This window comes from Dendrobium catenatum, unplaced genomic scaffold (assembly GCF_001605985.2).
Source record: "Dendrobium catenatum unplaced genomic scaffold, ASM160598v2 fragScaff_scaffold_753, whole genome shotgun sequence".
Lineage (NCBI taxonomy): Eukaryota > Viridiplantae > Streptophyta > Magnoliopsida > Asparagales > Orchidaceae > Dendrobium > Dendrobium catenatum.
The window spans coordinates 32,033-47,158 of record NW_021319215.1 but is presented as its reverse complement, the minus strand read 5'-3'; the positions used below and the strand labels follow the sequence as shown (position 1 = coordinate 47,158).

General features: G+C 33.5%; 1 protein-coding gene and 1 long non-coding RNA gene across 4 annotated transcripts in view; one reads left to right on the top strand and one right to left on the bottom strand.

Annotated features, from left to right (window-relative positions):
• LOC110098655 (pentatricopeptide repeat-containing protein At5g65560) overlaps positions 1 to 2,702 on the top strand; it is an 18,927-nt gene extending 16,225 nt beyond the window's left edge. Inside the window, exons 2-3 of one of the 3 annotated variants that reach the window (XM_028696502.1) lie at positions 1,973 to 2,223; positions 2,337 to 2,702. The gene's annotated coding sequence lies outside the window, so the exon portion shown is untranslated. Of the gene's footprint in view, positions 1 to 1,919; positions 2,235 to 2,336 lie in introns of all 3 variants that reach the window. The other 2 variants (XM_020825550.2, XM_020825551.2) reach the window with 2 other exon arrangements.
• Positions 1,093 to 15,126, bottom strand: part of LOC114580098 — a 22,999-nt gene continuing 8,965 nt past the window's right edge. Inside the window, exon 4 of the long non-coding RNA XR_003701364.1 lies at positions 1,093 to 1,551. This is a non-coding gene — a long non-coding RNA (uncharacterized LOC114580098). The remainder of the gene's footprint in view (positions 1,552 to 15,126) is intronic.

Sequence of the window (15,126 nt, the reverse complement as noted above, 5' to 3'; positions counted from 1 at the left end):
TAACTTCTGTTGCTGCTCCTTGGTCACGAGCGATAATGCTTGGTGCTCAATTTTGGGCTAAATAGTTGGATGGTTTCGCCATGTTGTTATACTCAATGTTGATATGGCTACTTATGAGTTCAATAACTACCTATATCCTTGGTTGCTACAAACCAAGCGTATACCTAAATGACCTCTCTCAAGCCTTAGGTGAGATTTGCTTGACCAGCAGCCAGCTTCAGGTCTTTCATTTCCGACATCTCTCTTTGGAACTTGACAATAAAATTCTGCATGGACTCACCTAACTCCTGTCTTTGAGAGTGCTTTCAAGCTCTTGAGGGGCTTCAAGGTGCTCTAGAATAATGCGAAAAAATATATTTTTAAACTTGACAAATGACGTGACAACGCCAAGGGGAAGGCCTGAGAATTACTTGGGGGATAACTCCTTTGAAGATTAGATTTAATTTTAACATGTCGTTGACCTTCATTAGCAAGGTGGTTGAGTCAAAGTAGACAACATGATCGGCAGGATCTGACTTCTCTTGTTATGGTTCTAGGTGGGATATTTTGAGTTTCGCTGGTGCCTAGGCTTCCATTATCTCCTTGTAAAATGTATTGGTTAGCTACCACTCCCCTTTTCTCCTTTGCCAATTTTCGCTAGTATGATTGTGGGTATCATCTATCACAGGTGTTGAGGTCAATGCTCTTCTGTTATGTTGTGCTCTTTGACATACTAAGTTCATTGATCCTTCCAACTCGTTCAAGTGCAGATTCTCTCGATGGACTCGCTCCAATGCTCCATTTTATCATTCTCATGATTCTCTCCTTTATCTCCATCAAGTCATGATGGGTTGCAAAGTTTTGGTCGCTTTATCTTCTCGTGTTCCATCTCATGTACTGCTTGACTTCTTATTAATAACATCTGTTTAAGCTCTCTTCTAGGAGAATGTTGAATCCAAATTTGTCTGTGGTGATACATTGATCTTACTATCAAGATTAGCTAAGGTGACACATAAAGAAAGAAAGAGTGGTGTGGCAAATAAGAAGAAATTTATCTATGCTCAATTTCATTCTCAAGTGGCTCAAAAATGGTTCCAAAAATACCTCATAACATGTTATTTATAGTGATGGGAAGGCTACAAGAAATGCTATATCTAAAAATAAAGTAGTACAATGCTTGAATTTTGCAAACATATGGACTAATTGGGATTAATAGTGTCTTGATATATTTGACTTGGCTTGGGTTTTTGCTAGGGCATTTGTCGAGTGACTTTGGCCAGTGCCTCTTAAATCAAGGTCCTGATTGAGAAGGCATGGTCGCCACAACTGAGTCTGAGTAGGTGAGCATCTCGTGTTGATGGGGTGAGCGGTCCTTTGGTGGAGGCAAGCTCCTTTGAAATGATTGCCTTGAAAAGGAGAGTCATTCTGGTTTGAGTCCTGCTGAGTCGAGTTTTATTTGGACGAGTGCCTAACCTTATCAAATCTTGTTAAAGTGGGTTCTCCTCTGGGCATGCTTTGGATGAGTGCTTCTTTGAGCTGATCCCTACGAGTTGACTGTGCCTCCATATTGAGCTGTACAGTATACACTATTAATTATAAGGGAAATTAATGATGATGATAAAGCATTGATAATTAATCATATACAATGTGTAAAATACTTCCTGGCTTGTTTAGCATCATGAACTGGAAGTTGAAGTACATGTCCTAAACATTTTTTTTTTAAGATTTTTAATTGTTAATACTTAACAAGACAGAGTACTAGTGAAAATTTGCTCAATAATAAAAAAAAAATCTAAAGTTTTGACCGACTGTTTATAAAATTTTGTTGCCGTTTCTTCCTCTTGTTTTTTCCTTGAATTTTTTACTTAAAACTCTTAAGATGTTTGGCAGAGTTTTTTCAATTTTGTTTTCCATTGACTTGAATACTCACTAAATTGTAGCGCAAGAAAAGCTGCCAAAATATAAAAGGGATCTGATTTTTGGTTCATCATAGTGGCAAGGGGGATCTTCCATGATTATGTAGCTGATGGCGGTCATCCTGGCATGCAACATTTGAAATTGCCAAATCAGATGTTAGCCAACTGATGAGCAAACAATCTTCTTGAGCGCCATATGAAATTGCTCATGGAGAGGAGAGGAGAGATGCAGAATCTTGCTTTCGATGACAAGATTCATCATTTCATGGGTACTCCATCAATGCCACAAAAAGCTCATTCATCACCATCGCTAGGAATACCTCTGCAGGTAATATCAACGTGAGTTTTAAATGCTCTGTTTGCTGAAGTGGAATATGCTTATGTTACAACTGTTCGATGTGGGACAGCAAGCACTAATCCTAATCTGTCCTTGGAGTCCAGGATGAAGACATGATGCACTCGGAAAGAGCAAAAAAGCTGTGATAGCCAATTGGCTGACTTGTAAAATGCATTTAGGTGCAGTTGCTTTATCATAATTATTGGCTATTTCTCCCTCTGAAGTAGAGCATGTGGTTAAAACTATTTCACGACTCCTTCAATTCAGAAAAATAAAAGAGTTACAAGAGTAAAAAGGAATGAAGCGGCAATGTTATTGTAGTGCAGTCAACTACAATTACAGATGATACTTGTTCCTCTTGCGCAGCTACTTTTGTCTGCCGAAATTCATGTTGATGAGAGAAGGCTGTGGTTCAAACTTTAGAGGAATGCCAAAACTTATTAGTTAAGTATACAGAGCTTTTTTTGTTATTGATTTTGGTTCAACTTCTTTAGTCATGTTTTGTTTGGGACGGAGCAACTTTCTAGTACATGAATTTTAATTTTTTCACTAAAAATTTATTTTAAGAAACAGTAAGAAAGTCGTCCGAAACGAAATCTCAATTGAGTTAGATCAGCTTACCTGGAAGTACTTTCAATTTTGAAAATAAAAAAACATTTTAGGTCGGCAGAAGGAATGGTCTGATGCAACTTGACCTTCCCTATCAAGGAATTATTATTCTAAATAATTAGTAGCTTTCCATTGCGAATAAAATTCAGTCCAGGAACCATTCAATGGCCTAATAAAATCAAAATCAAAATAGTCAACTAACTCAATCGCAAGGTGATGATTAGTAAAATAATTAATTTAACAGATTAAGACAAAATTCCAGAAAAAAAGAGTAGAACATAGTTCGCAGGAGAATCTTCAATTAATTTCAGATATGTTCATTTATCAATCAAAATTTGAAATGCCGATCTGAATGAATGAATTGAAAAGGGGATTTTTTTTTTTTTTTAATAATTCTTTAATATTTGGGCCTAATAGGCATCAAATCCTTCTTAGCTTTGAAAAGATGTCTATCACTACGTCTGGGTGATATAGTGCTGTTAAAATCATTATAGCATCACCTTTCTTATGTTTCGCTCCAGCCTAAATTATAATACTTCATATTGGATCAAAATTAATTAATTTGATTGAAAAGCATCACCAAATGAAGACCAATCTTAGAGGGATTTTTTTTCCTTAAATTTATGTAAGTCGCTTTTTTGTTACTATAATTTGAAGTCAAATTGCACTTCTAATAGATTTAATAATTAAGTCACTTTTGTTATAAATTATCCCATGTTTTTTTATCTCTTAAAAAAATATAGTAATTAATGAATAAAGTTCTGTGCACACCCAACTTAAACCAAAAGCTGCAAAATATAAACAAGAGGGACATAAAATAAGATTTATCCCAACCTCGCTTCAGTACTCCTTAGGTTTCATAAGTTGATTTTTAACTTAGTTTTGATTTTATAAAATTATTTATCAGTTTAACTTTTTAGTTTTTTTTTTTTTCCTTTTATATTTTTTCTCATATCAAGATAAGGATATCTTGCTCAACAAATTATAAGATATTAATGGAGATGAAACTCAATATTGGATCCGAATTTATCCGTAGATGGAAACCAACTTTACTAGTAAATAAACTCTAGATAAGAACTAGACAACTAATGGGGGTTCAGATGAGTATGGAGAGAGAGAGAGAGAGAGAGAGAGAGAGAGAGAGAGAGAGAGAGAGAGAGAAATTCAAAGTTTACCAAAAGAGCAAAATGTAGGGAAAGATCTAGAATATGCCTCTTCATCACTTATTTATAAGGCTTAAAGGATTACATGGATGGCTAAACCAAAAAAGTTATATATAAAAAAAAAAGTTTATTATGACTATATTCAATGTGTGACTAGGCTGGTAGCTGTTCACATGGCTCTCTACTTCTAACATGGCCCTCTATTTTAGGCTGAGTCCCCCGGGTAAGTTTTCATGGGTGAATGTGCTGAGTGATTCCTCGAGATATAGCAGGCAAGACGAGTCTTTGTGGGCAAGTCCTCTGAATGGGTTGTGAGTCCTTAAAGCTATGTATGGACCTTTGAGTGCAACTAGGGAGTCCCTTTGGGCAAAGATGACTATGAGCCGAAGTTTGACTGAGTATAGAAGGTGTGCACTTCTTGATGTTTGCACTTTTTATAATTGGATCAAGGGTTTTCAGCGGCAGCCTATTGGTAGCCTATTAGCTTGGATGATGATGAGTGACCTTGGAAGATCAAATTCTACCAAGTTATGTGATTCTTAATGTAACTCCTCAGAATTAAATTAAGAAAAATTATATATTTTATCTTCTTAATTAATCAATAAGAACTTTTATAAATCATCAAAATAATAAATTTATATCAAGTGAAAACAACTAAGAATTGCATAGCTTAAAATATTGCTATATATTCATTCTCCTAAAATCAATATACAATATAAGGAGATCAATACAATTACAACACTATCACAAACTCTTAACTACAAAAGAATAATATAAAATATAAACAAAATTAAAATAAAGCCTAAGGATCTCTGTCAATCTCACTCTAACAGTCCTGACTCCTTCGCTGACTTGCAATCATTAAAATTCACATAATGAGCCAAAAAGTCTAATAGTAAACCAATCACACCAAAGCTTTCAACACAAGGCTAGAAGAATCAATATGCATACTTCATTCAATCAATAAAATCAATCTCTTCAATGATCATTTATCATTTGTAAAGCTCAAAATGATCAATAATAAAAGTAAAAAAATCATTACTGATACGTCCACAAAAAATTATCTTGATCGGGCACGAATCTCAATGCAAAATCATGTTGGAAACTTCCGAAGTTAAACTTAGGAGCATATAAACTCCGATTTCAGCAAATTTACAGTTGAACTGAGCGTCTCGGAAATACAAACTCAACAACACCAAATTCGACTCAATTCGAGCCCAAATGAGTCCAAATCAAGGACCCGAAGCACTGTTGGAAGGTTCAAGCAACAATTTGGATTACCAAATGGTTTCCAAACATAACAAGCTTATATTTGAATTGAGTGGCTCGATGAGACGAATCCAACGAGCCCAAGATCACTGAATTCCAACATCACTAAGACATTCAAATGTCCATCAAACGGTTCATGATCAAGGGATTCAACATCGGTCGTCCATCCAACCACTCCCAAATTGCCCTTGATCCTCCATCTATTAATGGGAAATGTCATTCCCAAAATTTATAAATAGAGCTCCCTATCCTCTTGAAAAAGGACCCCTTAAGCCTAAGAAAAAAAGAGAGATATAAGAGATCACTCTTGCTTCCTCGACCACCGCCGGAGTTTCGCTGGACCACTGCCGGACCTTCGCCAAACCACAACCTATACCGATCGTCCCGGACGATCCGACTTCGTCCGGACGAACCTGGAGCAAAAAAACTGATATTACACCACCACTTGAGGCCCTCACCTCCGCCGGACCACCGCCTGACACTGTTACTCCGTCGGATGACCACTTGAGGCCCTCACCTCCGCTGGACCACCGCCTGATGTCATTGCTCCGCCGGACCACCGCTTGACGCCGTTGCTCCGCCGGACCACCACTGAAGGCCCTCACCTCCGTCAGACCACCGTCTGACGTCGTTGCTCCGACGGAACACCACTGGAGACCCTCACCTCAGCCGGACCACCGCCTGACGCCGTTAATCCACCGAACTACCACCTGAGGCCCAAACTTCTTCCGGACCACCACTTAAGGCTCTGTGCTCCACCAGGCCATCACCTGAGGCCCAAATTTCTACCGGACCACCATCTGAGGCCCGAAATTCCATAGGACCACAACATGAGGCCCGGACTTTGTCGGACCACCACTTGAGGTACAGACTTTCACCAGGCCACCACCTAAGTCTCAAACTTTCTCCGAACCATCACTTGAGGCTTTGTGCTCCACCAAGACACCACCTGAGGCCTAGACTTTCACCAGGCCACCACTTAAGACTCGAAATATCGCCGAACCGTCACTTAAGGCCCTTGTGCTCCACCAGGACATCACCTGAGGCTCAGACTTCTTCTGGACCACCACTTAAGGCCCTGTGCTCCACCAGGCCACCACCTAAGGCCCGGACTTCCACCGGACCATCGCTTGAGGCCCTGTGCTTCACAAGGCCATCACGTGAGGCCCATACTTCCGCCAGACCACTACTCGAGGCCTTGAGCTCCACCAGGCCATCACTTGATGCCTAGATTTCTCCCAGAATTCTGTCGACCTCCCTCACCAGACAACGATTTTTCTGACCATGGTCTCCTGCCAACTATGGTCTTTCTGACATCCGTTACCTATAATGGTCCTTTCGACCTCCATCACCAGATAACGATCTTTCTAACCCTGGTCTCTTACCGACTATGGTCTTTCTGACCTCCATCACCTACTACGGTCATTCTGACCTACATCGCCAAACAACGGTCTTTCTGACCCTGGTCTCCTGCCAACTATGGTCTTTCTGACCTCTGTCACCTATAATGGCCCTTCCAACCAAACAAATATGTCTATATTGATTATTGTAACTCCCACCATGTAATGTGCTCTATATGATGTATATTTGTAACATCAAGCTAAGGCCTTCTCTCTAAGAAGGGCCTTATTTCTAATCGACTACAAATATTAATGGATTCATTCAAACTGGGCCAGGCCCCATAGTTTTTCCCCCTTTTCAAGGGTTTCCACGTAAAAACTCTGGTGTCTCTTATGAGTGCTACACCCTCTCTCTTATCTGATTGTGTGCTGGATCTTCGTACAATGCTAAGATGTTAAACTATATATTTCTCTTCCGCCACGAATACTCCAGGTCGCAATAATTACTATGAATCTAGGAATCAATAACATGCATGAGAATAAGTAATCAGTAAAACAGCGGTACTATAATCATTCAAGTTTCAGTAAAAAGAATCATAGGCACACATGTGTCAGTATTATCAGTCTTATCCTCTTACATCCATCCTATCAATTATATGCAATCAAAACTTGTACACATTCATATGTTATCTATGTATACATATTACTATTATATTTATCAATATTATTAGTATATACATGCATTAATATCTGGTTCAGTAAGGCATGACATCTAGCTTTAATATGATATTTTTATCCTTTCATATGTTCTTTCTTTATATCATTTTTTTTCATCTTTTATCATTATTATCATAGGTAGCTTCAATAATTATTAAGAATCATCACCCTCTGCCCATCGGCATAATTCAGTCATCTATTATAAGCCACAACCAAGATAACACCATAAACCATCTTTAAAGGAAACCAACCTTTCATGCTTATACAAATGTCATAATCAAAATGTAGTATGATATAGTCAATTATGTTCAATACAGATAAATCATGAGAAAATATATTTTTATCGATTTAAGAGAGAAGAAATATGTCAAACTTATAATCATTAAAACTAAAAAGGGTTATTTACAACGAATAGATGATCAAATCTTTGAAAAAAAATAGCGAACGAAAAAAGCTCCGAACAACCTTCTCTCACTTCACTCTCTCTGTCTCTCTCTCTCTCTCTCTCTCTCTCTCTCTCTCTCTCTCTCTCTCTCTCTCTCTCTATCTATCTATCTCTCTTCTTTCTTTGGCAAGGCATAGTGCTAAAATTAAAAATTTTCATTTAAAAAAGATCATTTTAAAAATTCAAGTTATTACAATCTACCAACCTTGGAAAAAATATCATGTCCATCATTTTTCATAAGGATTTGGACATAAAATCAAAACTATAAAAATCTATAAAATCAAAACTCAAATCAAATCAAAATAATTCATGAATCAAAACTCATCAAACTTAATCAATTCCTATCATACACTCATATAGTCATTCAATCATATATCATTCATTTATGTGGATGCAAACTAATATACCTTAATCTACCCAATCTACCTGACTCACAATCAATTTCTAGAAATTTGATTATATTTTAATCCTTCCAATAAATGCTCTGATACCAATTATAATACCCCAGAATCAAATTTGAAAGAATTATATATTTTATATTATTAATTAATCAACTAGAGCTTTTATAAATCATCAAAATAATAAATTTATATCTAATTAAAGCAACTAATAATATATATCTAAAATATTGCACTATATTCATTCTACCAAAATTAATATACAATAATCAAGCGGTCAATACAATTATTACTCTATCATATACTCCGGATTATAAAAGAATAAGTGAAAATATAAACAAAATTAAATTAAAATTTGAGGATCTCTATCAATTTCACACCACCTCGTCCTAGTCCCTTTCCTGACTTGAAAATATTAAAATCTATATAATGATTCAAAAAGCACAGTAATAAACCAAACTCACTAAAGCTTTCAACACAATGCTAGAATAATCAATAAGATCAATCTCATCAATGACCAGTTATCATTTGTAAAGCACAAAATGATCAATAATAAAGTAGAGAAATCATTACAATGAATGTAGAAACCAAAAATAGACATGAGAATTAGTAAATTAATAAAATAACAATATTATAATCATTCAAGCGTCAATAAAAAGAATCACAGACATACATGTGTCAATATAATCAGTTTTATCCTCTTATATCTATCATATCAATTATATACAATCAATAATTGTATCCATTAATATATTATCTTTTTACACATATTATAACTTTATTTATCAAAGTTATATGTATATGCATACATCAGTATATGGTTCAGCAAAGCAGGACATCTAATTTTGATGTAGTATTTTCATCATTTCATATGTTCTTTCTTTATAATATTATCTTTCAATTTTTATCATTATTATTACATGTGGCTTTCAATAATCATTAAGATTCATCAGTCTATATCCTTCGATATAATGACTCTCAGCCCTTCAACATAATTTGATCATTTATTACAAGCTATAATCGTGATAACACTATAAATCATCTTTAAAAAAAGTTTGTTCACCCACCCTCCTGATATGAGTATTATATTTTAACAGTCAACCCATTTAATAGTGTTAACAACCATCCTTTCTTGCTTATGCAAATGCTACGATCAAAATGTAGTATGAAATAATCAATTTTATTTGACATAAGAAATTTTATATAATATCTATAACTTCAAAAAATCATAACTTTAATTCTACTCAATGAAATTCAATGATGTTACTATCAAAATGTCCATACTATTTATATTTATTATATATAAAAATGTATAGAGTAAAAACTCTATAAATCATAAGAAATATATTTTTATTAATTTAGGAGAGAAGAAATCCTTCAAACTCAAAATCATTGAAAACTAAAATGAGATTTGTGTTACTTGCAATGAATAGAAGAAATCTTTGAACAAAATTGATAAATTAAAAAGCTTCTAATAACTTCCTCTCTTCTCTCTCTCTCTTACTTCTTTAGCAAAGTACAAACCTGAAATTCAAAATTTTCATTTTAAAAAGATCATTTCAAAATTTTGAGTTATTACACTTGAGGCCTTGAACAAATCATACAAGTTCTTTAGCATGTATTCCTAGGATAACTCAACCTGGTCTGCTGTGATAAGTCATATGATTTCTAGCAAGTGCCTTCAGGAGTTGACTTCTCACAACCAAATCCAATATGACCAACAGATTGAATAGGTCATATTGTGTTAAATAGTGACAAATCAAGCTAAATATCAAGTTTTAGAAATTTTTTAAATTACTTTATTTTCAACTAAATAAAAAGTAAACTCATGAATTTAATTTCCCCAAATTCTAGGAAATTAGCTAAGTGTTAGAGCACTAGGCTTGTGGCGATTGCGATGATAGGTCTAATTTTTTTCTCTTTTAAAAAAAATATCTAAAACCATTATTATAAAAAAGCCACACTAGTTATTGCATGTGCAAGGAAGAAAGGGGGACAGAGAGGAGAGAGAGAATATCTCCTAGGGCTTTTTTGTCCATCACATATGTTATGAAAATTGTTCTAATTATTGTAAGTGACCTTTACTATAATGGCCTAGATTTTGACCTAGATAAAAAATGTTTTTAAGTAGTTAAAAGTTAAATTTGTAAACCATCTTCACCATAATATAACAATTAATGTGTTTTAATCATAATAATTTTCTCCTAATTTTAGGAGCAATGTAAAAAATTAACATCTGTTAGTACATGTGTGATTTTTTGGATCATTAGGTGTCTATTTTACTAATCAATTTCACTAAAATTTTTTACATATGTTTTGTTATTTTATGAATATTTTTTGTGTAATTATTGGAGCTCCAAATTTGAAAATAAAAAATAATTTCTAAGGAGTTTTTCGCTAAAAATGAAACAAATTACATAATTACCTTTGTATCCAATTATTATATTATTCTAAATTTCTTCATCTACTCAGAATCCATTAAAAGCTTTTTGTTCCCTATTCCTTTGACTAATATAGACACATAAATGAAATTAAGGAAAACTAGAAGAGAAAAGAGAGGAGATAGGAAAAAGAACTCAGGATTTGGAAGTCGCAAAGCAATTTTTGCTAGTTAGTTCTATTGGAAAAGTTAATCATCTCAAGGTAGACTTCCAATACCCTGCATTTGATTTTAATGATTTTATGTATTTTATATTTTATAAATTTTAATTTGATCAAAACTTGCAAAGTTGTGATATCCTGATTTAGCAATCTTTCATCATAGAACTTTTAGTATGTAGTAAATGTTATCAATATGAGCATTTTGATGGGAATATATTAAATTTTTATTTGAAATTTTTATATTTTGGGAGAAATATCCTACTTTGAATAATTTGATTAAATTCAAAAAATTTAGAAATAATTGTTAAAATCTTTTTATATACGTATATGACAAGTATACTTGTTATAATATAGTTATTATGGATACATACATGCAAAAAGGAGCACACTATATTTTCTTATGAATTTCACTAATTTTGGTTTATATGCAAATTTTACCTGCATTAAGATGATATTGTAAACTGAATATTGAGTGTGATATCATATAAGTATATATTTGGCATGCATATAATAATGACAGGTGCATCGATGTAAGAAGATGTTATATAAATTATTTTGTAATAATTGGATATAGGATTAACAAAACTTACTCATTATTATTCACTTAGTTATTGGTTAACTTTTAAGATATGCATTTGTACTGATATTTATTGATCATATGACTTTATACTATTTCATTAACTCATTATCAATGTTATACCAAAGACGGTTATAATTTGGACTTATATTAACTCTAAAAAAATATTTGGTAGAGTCAACATATGGGTTATTACACATCCCAGATAGTCAGTGATACAGTTTAAGTCACCAGGAAGTTTAAATGCTCCAAAGAGATCCACTAGTATAAGTTCTCCTCCGAATATAATTCGTTTCATTGAAATTCATTAAAATTAATTGATTTACATTCATATGATTGAATGATTGATATACATATTGACTTACATGCACACATGATTTAATTTGATTAATAATTGATTTGATTGATGGTTGATTTAAAGGACAGATGTTACTAGTGATCAGTTATTTATAATGAAAAATGTTGACTGTGAAAGTTTTCTAAGGTGGGGAGATTGTAATAGCCCATATTTTTTGACCTAGTCCTTTTTTTTAGCCATTATAAGATAAATTTATAAACCGTCTTCACAATAATTTAGCTATTAATTTGACTTAATTATAATAATATTCTCCTAATTTTAGGGCAGTGTAGAAAATTGATACTTGTCAATACAAGTGAGATTTTTTAGACTGTTAGATCTCCATTTTATAAACTAATTTCACCAGAGGTTTCTAGACATGTTGTGTTATTTTATAGATATTTTTTTATAATTTTTGGAGCTCAAATTTTGAAAAAAAAAGGTATTTATAAGAAGTATTTACCAAAAAATGAAACAAATTACATAATTACCTTAGCACTATATTATTTTTTAGTCTAAATCTTCATCCACTCAGAATCCATTAAAAGCCTTTTATTTCCCTATTCCTTTGGCTAACAAAGACCAAAAAAATGAAATTAAGGGAAAATAGCAGAGAAAAAGAGAGAAGAGAGGAAAAAGAACCCAGAATTTGAAGGTCGTAGAGCAATTTTTTACTTGATAATCAAGTTGAAAATGTTGTTCATCTTTATGTAGACTATCATTACCTTATGTATTATTTCAATGATTTTGTATATTTTTTAGTTTATGAATTTTAATTTAGTCAAAAATTACAAAAGTTACAATATCTTATTTTTTAGCAAACTTTCACTACATAATTTTTTGTATGTGATAGATGTCATCAATATGAGTATTTTGACTATAATATATTTATTTTTGTTAAGTATTTTTATATTTTGGAGGAAATATCCTAATTTAGGTAATTTGGATAAATTTAGAAATCTGAGAAGTAATTGTTAAAATTCTTTTTATATGTGTATATAACATGCATACTTATAATAATATTACTATTATAGATACATACATGTGAAAAGTGCACACTATATTTTCTTATGAATTTCGCTAATTTTTGTTCATATAAAAATTATATATGGATTGTCTGAGATGGTTATGGGAGCACGTTTTGGCCAGGGAAGGATAATCTAAGGATGAAAGTCAATTTTGGCATTTTGGCAAAACCAGGGGTTGGGGGTTGGTTAAAGCATGATTAGGACTATTCTAGAGAAAGTTTTAGTGGACAAATGGGCTAGTGCGGGCTGCGTGAATGGGTTTACATGGGTTTGACCAAATTTGACTATTTAAGGCAAATGAATTTGACTAGTTTGACTAGCCAAACTTGTTCAAGCCACCTAGGATAGACTATTATGAGTATTTAGGGATATTTGGGTTGAATGCCTGAGGTTTGATGCATTGTGTTTAGAGTTGAAATCTAAAAATTAAATTTGTGAAGGGTTTTGACTGAGTTGACCAAGTCAACATGTCAAATGAGGTCTCCTATTGTCTTGACTCATCAAAAGTATGAGGAGGTTTGGATTTGAGGGTTTGATTAATTGATTTATTTGAATTTGAATATTTGACATAAACTAGTCAGGTTTAACTAATTTTAAGTAGACTTTACCAAATCAGCTGTTGGCTGGGTAAGGTTGGCCAAACATGTTTAAATTATTAGGAGCTATGTTTAAGGTAATATGGTGAAGTTTTGAGGAGAATTGGGGTTTGTAATAGTTCAATCAAGGGGTTTGATCAATTGGGCTAAGTTGAGCTAGCTCAATTAGGTCAAATGGGTCAAGCACTGGGTTAGGAAACAAGTATTCATAGATTTAATATGTGAAGCTCCAAATGGTGAAATTCGAACAATGTTTGAATTCAAGAAGTTGATGTACTGCGGGTATGGAGGGTCATGTCATAGAGACCCCTGAAGTGTGCACTTCTTGTAATTGGATTAGGAGATGTCAGTGGTAACTATGTGTGGATGACACAAGTAACCTTATAAGATCAATTTCTGTCAAGATAAGTAATTCCCAAGGACTTGGATGAATCTTTATGAGTCCTCTGATGTGCATGCTTGTGATGTCTCTTCAATCTGATCGACCAAAATGAGTCATGTTTCTTGCTAGAGAGTTCCTGTGTTGTCGATATGACTATTCTTGTTGAGTTCTTTGACTAGAACCTACTTAGTACCTGTGAAATACATGCATATGCATGCAAAAATATACACTTATGAGATAATATATTTTATAAAATTAATTGTTTATTCTCTTATATTCTCTATAATAAATTTAAAGCACTTTTTTTAACTTTTATTTAAGTGTGTTGGCGAGAACAACCTTAAGTAAAATTTATGTTGAGAATTTTTTGCATAACCCCCTCTTCACTATTTTGGCCATATTTTTACAAAGCTCTAAATTGCGTAGAGTTTGATTATCAAGAACCTGAACGTCTTAAGGACTTCATCGATATATAATGTGATCTATTTTTTGTATTCGCATTAATTTTGAATCAAGATTATACATTCTATTTTATTTTGCTCAATATCTTAACATAGCGTAAATTCCTTATTCCACAAGTCACAAATTTTTATAGAAAGCTTCAAATTAAAATATTTTTAGACATCAAAAAGGTAGGCATTCCAAGATTTCTAATAATACAAAATATTAATTTATTTGAATGCTTTATCCCATGAGCTTCGATATCTCAATCATGTAAGAAGCTTGCTTAAGGACTAGACGTTTTAAATAGAAGTCCTCATAAGCTACAACCGATTTTGGGTCGACATGCCAAGAGATTAGTCAGTCATAAACGCTCTCCTTTTTGTAAAGCAGCCCTAATGCCAAGCAAATTATTGGGTCAGGTGACCGAAGCCATCTCTGCGTTCGGTCGCCAATAGAAATGTGACATCTGTTAGGACTTTTTTTTTTAATTTAATATGTTTGCTTTATGTCTTGTTAAAGTTAGCGACCCGACCCGATAACGCATTTCATTTGAACTTTTAAGCATTTGCCGCTCTTTTTTTGCATTTTGATACCCGCGAAAGATGCAAATATCTACTGCTGTAGAAGAAAAAATGAGCCAGAAAATTACAGAGAAGAAATGGACTGCTCAACGAAGAGGGAGGTGGAAGAGGGCATAGAAGAGGGAGTGCATGAATCGAAAAGGATGCATGAATTAGAAGGGCTAGTGCATGAATCGCATTCAAAACCTAACTTAGCCGGAAATTCCTCTGGTTTCAACATATCGGTAAGTTTCTTGGAAAAACGAGTTAGAAAGTTGTAAACAATCAGTTTTAATATCATCGCCGCAGAAAGAAGACGTAGGTTTTAGCTCATTAGTCTTAGGATCTTTGATTTTGCGATTTTTAAGCAGAATAAATTTCTTTTGTCGAAAAAGTAAAAAAAAAAATCTAATGTTGTTGTTGCTTAG